The sequence below is a fragment of the Schistocerca americana genome, chromosome 5 (assembly GCF_021461395.2).
Source record: "Schistocerca americana isolate TAMUIC-IGC-003095 chromosome 5, iqSchAmer2.1, whole genome shotgun sequence".
Taxonomy (NCBI): domain Eukaryota; kingdom Metazoa; phylum Arthropoda; class Insecta; order Orthoptera; family Acrididae; genus Schistocerca; species Schistocerca americana.
The window spans coordinates 522,412,219-522,419,083 of NC_060123.1; the positions used below are offsets into that span (position 1 = coordinate 522,412,219).

Below are 6,865 nucleotides of genomic sequence, written 5' to 3' on the forward strand. Positions count from 1 at the left end.
TTATTACAACATCGAATTTCGAGAGATGATTTCAGCGATTCATGGCCCAATTCTCTGAAATGAGACATATGGAGTCAGAGGTAGAGGGCTCCAAACTCAACAACGAAACTCTATTTTCCGGGGGACTGAGCAGGTGGGACTCTAACAAACTGCTCTCTGACAAAGTACAGAAGAGTAAGTAACGTCCGACGCCCTCTATGTGTTTTTCTTCGCTACGGCTCCGCCAGAGGTTCTGCTCCACTACAATGGTGACAAGCCAGTTGCAGCTCAACAACAATTTTTACATCGGTGTTGGCTGTCAATAAATTCGGCAAATCACTACAAAATTTCGTCACCTTAGCGGCTGATCTCTACAGCGGCCGTAATCATGAGCTGACGTCAAGAGTCAACTTTCCAATCACAGATGTCTGCGCAGGAAGGTCTTGGGCGTGACCTACGGACCATGGTAATGACACAGTCTGAGTGTGACGCCCAGATCCTCATGCACTTGTGGAGACGGACGCCCGCTTCCGCAAATCTCCAGCGGATAATACCGTAAGCCATTGAAATTGCAATGAAATGAATACCCCTAGGTGCATACAGGCGTTGATATAAGTCAACGGGGACAGTTGAAAATGTGTGCCCCGACCGGGACTCGAACCCGGGATCTCCAGCTTGCATGGCAGACGCTCTATCCATCTGAGCCACCGAGGACACAGAGGATTGACTGCAGGGACTTATCTCTGACATGCCACCCGTGAGACCCACAGGTACCACATAAATCTCACCGGCCATTTGACCATCTTTTTCTTTGCGGATGAACAAACAGTGCCCGGATTCTTACGGGAGTCTGCAAAACGCCGCGAGTAATGAGTGTAATGGGCAGGGGCACTATGAATATAGTGCAGGACAATAAGTTGAGACTGTGGGTCTCACGGGAGGCGTGCCAGAGATAAGTCCCTACAGTCGTACTATCCTCTGTGTCCTCGGTGGCTCAGATGGACAGAGCGTCTCTCATGTAAGCAGGAGATCCCGGGTTCGAGTCGCGGTCAGGGCACACATTTTCAACTGTCCCCGTTGAATTATATCAATACCTGTATGCAGCTAGGGGTATTCATTTCATTGTAATTTCATTCTAACGAGCTGCATGTCACCGATGGTATCTGTTCTTTCAGACATGTCCGAAAGAACATATACCATCTTCATATACATAAGCCATTGCATCTGTCCTCCGCCATCTCTCTCGAAACACGCCAGTCTGGACAACAGCCTTTGCCCTCGTAAAACGGTGGTCATGGCATCCGCAAGCCGGCGGTTGCTAACATCTGAAGGCGTGCCGTGGGCGACGTCTTAAGCTCCTTTCGTGCGAACGGTGACCTCGCCCGCCCCCCAGTCTATTCAACCGCTAGGCCGGGGCGGCTATTGCACGGGCCGGCAGCATTTCTTGGAATCCGTCAGCTTTCTCCCCTCGCCGACCACATTCAAAGCTGGCAGCTGAAACCTCCCCAGCGGTCAAAATGTGGAAGGAAAAATTGTTTAAATCACCCAAATAAGTTATTTCCTTACATGTCGGTACAGAGGTTTCGATCCGCAATTTTCATAACGAATTATATCCATCGCATATTGCATTTATGAGATTCAGCAAAAATAAGAGATGGACTAGCGTGATGGCTGTGCTTCAATTACAGAATGCCATATAAAATTTTAAAATCGTAGATTTAAATCAATTTTTGGATTTCTATATACGTGGTGGTTGTAATAATACTTTCTTTAGTTTGGGGGGGGGGGGGGGCAGCGTGAAAAATGAGTGACATTAGGACAATGAAACTTAGTGGAAATACTTGTGAGAACGCGTGGAAAAGAAATGAATAAACCACTGGAAGAAGCGCATGAGAGACTAACATTTGTTAATAGCCCTATTGTGTTCACCTTCCAAGGTACAGACGATGGTCATTGCGACGACCATCTGCATTAATAACAGCCTAGAACACGCTAGAGATTCCTTCACTGCTGCCCGAAATACCTCAGATGTAGTTTGGCTACCTCCTTCGCTCTGCTCATCTTCTACCTTCAATGTGTGTTGGTGTCCCGTTGACGAACCCTGCTCTTCAGGTAAACCCACAACCAGAAATCACACGCGTTCATGTCTGGTTGTCATCACGGCCGCTCTGTTTGGAACCATTGGCCAATGATAAGGTTTTCTCCAGGTGTATTGCGGAATAACAGAGTGATCTCTCGAGCAATGGGTCGATACTCGCGAAGAGCTGTTGTTCTGATAAAATAACTATGGATGAAGCACTACTCGCTTTGTCCAGACCCATGTTGACCGTCTGCAGGTGCGCCGCACATTGATGCATGTGTGTCAACCCTACGTCGCCGTACCAGTACCGGCGCATAACGTAAAGTTGTGACACTGACACTACTAACTACGCAAATCCTGAAGCACACAGTCTGAACATCATTCCTATATAGAGGGGTGCCCATACGGTAAATAGTTTTCCGTCTACACAGGCTCAAGTAGAGGAAGGTTAATTACAACCACGGGTATCTTGGATAACTTGTATCAGGCACTCGGGGTATCGATTCTTTTTCATCGTTATCCATAACATCTCCTTACCTGTGATGTCATATTTTTTTACGTAATCGACAAAGATAGTGTGGGCTTTTAAGTTAAATTCTTTTCTGAAGGTCTGTTTGAAGATAAATACCAAATCGACAGGGCCCTTCTTTTCTGAGTCTTTCCGGTAAAAGAGAATGTGTTATAAGCTACATCCACTGTTCAATATTTTAGCGTATATTTAATACCAACAATTTAGCAGACTTATTCCATTCTACTTAGTACAACAACATCAACCATCACCTTTCTTTAAAAGTTGATTAGCTCTGTCTCCATTCTTCGCATATGATTTGCATTTCCCAGTATAGGTTAATTAAAGGTAAAACTTGTATTTAATAATCATCCCACCATAATCCTGTATTTACAGAAATAAAGAGGATATTGAAAATGGGAAAGAACCCGATAAATGGACAATGATTTACAACGGAGTTCCACAGTTGAAAAGAGTTCCAGCAGAGGTGGCAATATTAATTGGTGCAAAATTGAAAAATATAATAGAGAGCTACACTGTTATAAATTGAAAGTGTTAATGCTTTGACTAAAATGGGAGAAGAATTAGCTTTAATAGCCGTATTAGCTCTAGAAGAGAACAAACATGAATAATGAAAATGGTTTTACGAAGTCCTTCATACCGTATTACGTTACATCAGCAGAAGTGATTTTATTATTGTGGCTGATTATCTGAATGGTAGTGAAGATGCAACGAATCGGAGTAGTAGCGTGAAATCAGTGTGACGCCGTTCTGAATTAATATGACATACTATTTACGCAATTTGTAAACTACAACCAATTAAAAATACCAATAACCTTTTGAAGAAGAAGAATATCGATAAATATATATGGACTGGAAGAGGCCAATGGTTAATTAGTTATTGACTATGTAATAGTTAATAAAAACGATTTTGATCACATGTAATACATACCACACTACACAGAGGAAGTGACTTAAATGCAGAACATTACGCGTTCGTCACAAAAATTTTAGTGCTTGATTAAAGGCGAAAAAGACGAAACAAGAAAGAGAGATTCATGAAGAAGTATATAAGAAATTATCTCTTGCAAGATGAAGGAATGAAATACCTATATAAAGGTCTGGTATTGAGGTGAGATTCCAACAAGTAATCATATTATCTAAGAACGGAAAATATATAAATATCATAAACTCAGTCCCTTGGTGCAAAACACTTTGTTATTCGTTTATTTCTTTATTTTCGCAGACTAATTTCGGCGACATCACAATCATCAGTGGGTTCTTTACTCTAAAACATGCAGAAAATAGCATGGTTATACAAACACAGTGCACATCATTACATTTTTACTATTCGTTTTTTGAAATATAGTTTTCTATGGATACTTTCATACTACCATTTTTACTGTATGTTACAGCATGTTTTTGAAAATTATTGTTGCTGTTTGCGACATGTTTCCTGAGCGTTTTTTTCTCTTGCCGTTTTTACTCAGCGAACATCACGTCATCTGCAACTGTGTGAGCGGCTGTTAGTAAACAAAATACTAAAAGGTGAACTACGTATGTCACAAATATACACTTGGGGTTGCAGTAGTGTTGTGGAATCGAGTTATCGGGTGTGTACTGAGCTGTTACTTAGCTATTCGTCTACTCACGTTTGCTGGATGCTATGTAGCTGATTCTATACACAGAAAAACAAAACTTTTGCACTTTGTTTATGATCAAGAATATTACACATCTTGCTGTTCGCGTGTGTCGCGAGAGGTGTATCGCATGTGGCGAGAAAAGCTATGAAAACTGTAGCGCGAATTCAACGACTTCTGTTGCTTATTTATGTCTCTGTGTGTGATGGGGAAGTGGTTCTTTTGCGTGTGTGTGCTTCCTGTTCTGTGCCCTTGGTCGGTTCTCTCAGAGCGGGAAAAGTGTTTTGTTGTAAATTGTTGTTTTCGTTTATTGCATTTTCCCCTTCGACTATAGCCTTTTGTATGTAGAAATTTTCTTCTATTGTCAGTTGTCGGTACAGACTGTTGCTGTTTTTCAGAATGTGTACATCGTTTTAGATATTAGTGGAGTTATGGTATGTGTTCATTAGATGTTCAGCAAAGTTGAATGTCTGCTATCACTCTTTAAGAGCTCTCATGTGCTCTGTGCACCTCGTTCGGCAGTTTCTGCTTGTTTGTCCTATGTATTGGGCCTGACAGGTGTTGCAAGTGAGTTGATGTATACCAGAGTTGCTGAACTTGTGTGAGCTTTTTCTGACTGCTCTTAGTCTTTTCTGCACTGTATATTTTGATCGGACTGTTACTGGGATCCCGTGCTTTTTCAAGATGTTTCCCATTCTATGTGATATTTTGTTATTGTGTGTTAGTGTGTACCATCTCTCTCTTTTTCCTGAAGTCGTGTGGTCTGCTGTGTTGTCTGTGTGTACTGTATGTTTCAGTTTTACCTTGTTGTTCAGTTTGTTTATGATGTCTGTTTTGTAGTCGTTTTCTACAGCAATTTGTTTGATTATATTTAGTTGCTATGTGTAGTTTTCAGGTTTAAGAGGTGTTGTGTTTATCCTGTGGAGCATCTGTGTGAAACTGGCATATTTATGCACTGTCGGGTGGTTGGATGAGCTATTTATAACAGTGCTTGTGGATGTGGATTTTCTGTAGGTGGAGAATTCATGTTGTGATTGTAAGATCCAACAAATTTATTTTTTTATTTTTTTCTGTGTTCATTGTGTAGTGGATTTGTGGGTGTACTGTGTTGATGTTATTGTGTAGCACTTCTATTCTGTTATGAGTTTCATCTACAAGACAGATTATGCCATCCACATATCGGTACCAGTAGATTACTTTGTACCCTCCTTGTTTTTCCATTTTATTGAATATTGTGTTCTCTATATGGTCCAAGTTGGCTAAGGTTCCACTGATGGGGGACCAAATGGAAGAGTTCCAAGATAAAAGTAATAGAAAAATGGAAACCTGTGATTATTTTTAGCACAACTGAAAATAGAAACAAATATTTAACCAATGCCGTTTGTTATATCATAAAATGTTAAGTACATCCAGAGTAATTTGTGGCGTAATGTTGACGTTCAGTCGCGTGTAGGGGTATGTTTACGAAGACTACGATGTTTACGGATTTGGCTGTCTCCTTGTCTGCATGGAGCGCTTGCTGAATTAGTCTTCGTACTCAGAATAATTGTAGTACACTGTGTTATCAGACGTCTGCGGTGGTCTGCTGTACACAAGCAAGAACAGAAGTACGCGCAATAGGAACGTGTCGTAAGGACTGTGCAAATGGTTCCATCTAACTCTGAAAAGGTAGAGATGATACTAGTCTATGACGAGTGTAGACAAAATGCAGCTGCAGCCTGCAGGTTGTATGCAGAAAGGCACCGGAACAGTGATCATCCAACGCGCCGTACATTTGAAAACATCTACAAACAATTGTATGCAACAGGTATGGACGTAACGCGCAAACTGGTCTGTAACAAACCCACCACAAGAGAAGCAGGTACAGTTGGTTTGTTAGCTGCTGTTGCCGTGAACCCACACATGAGTTCACGTGACACTGCTAGGTGCAGGGCAATGAGTCAAAGTAGTTTAATGCGCATACTACATCGTCACAAATTTTACCCCTATCATGTGTCGCTGTATCAGCAATTACATGGAGATGACTTTAATAATCGAGTGAATTTCTGTCAATGGGCATTAACAGATAATGCGTTGCAGTTCTACCGCCAACCACTGTGGCCGAGCGGTTCTAGGCGCTTCAGTCCGAAACCGCGTTGCTGCTACGGTCGCAGGTTCGAATTCTGCCTCGGGCATGGCTGTGTGTGATGTCCTTAGGTTAGTTGTGTTCAAGTGGTTCTAAGTCTGGAATTTGATGACTTCAGATGTTAAGTCCCATAGTGCTTAAAGCCATTTGCAGTTCTGCCTGTTTACCGATGAAGCAGGTGTCACAAACAACGGTGCAGTGAATTTACGTAACATGAATTACTGGTCTGTGGACAACCCTCGCTGGCTTCGACAGGCAGAGCGACAGCGACCGTGGAACGTAAATATATGGTGCGGAGTAAGTAGCGACCATCTCATTGGTCCTCACTTCATTGAAGGCACCCAAACAGCTGCAAAATACATAGTTTCTACAGAATGATCTGGCAACATTGCTAGAAAATGTCCCGCTGGAAACGCGTAGACGAATGTGGTATCAACATGACGGTGCTCCTGCACATTCTGCAATGAACTGTAGGCTGACCCTTGACAGAATGCTGGACGGGCGTTTCATACGACGTGGCGGACGCATAAATT

The 6,865-nt window shown here is 42.2% G+C and overlaps 1 non-coding gene across 1 annotated transcript; it reads right to left on the reverse strand.

Annotated features, from left to right (window-relative positions):
• Positions 1-619: 619 nt before the first annotated feature.
• Positions 620-693, reverse strand: Trnaa-ugc. The gene has a single exon. It is a non-coding gene; the product is annotated as a tRNA-Ala (tRNA).
• Between the last annotated feature and the right edge of the window lie 6,172 nt (positions 694-6,865).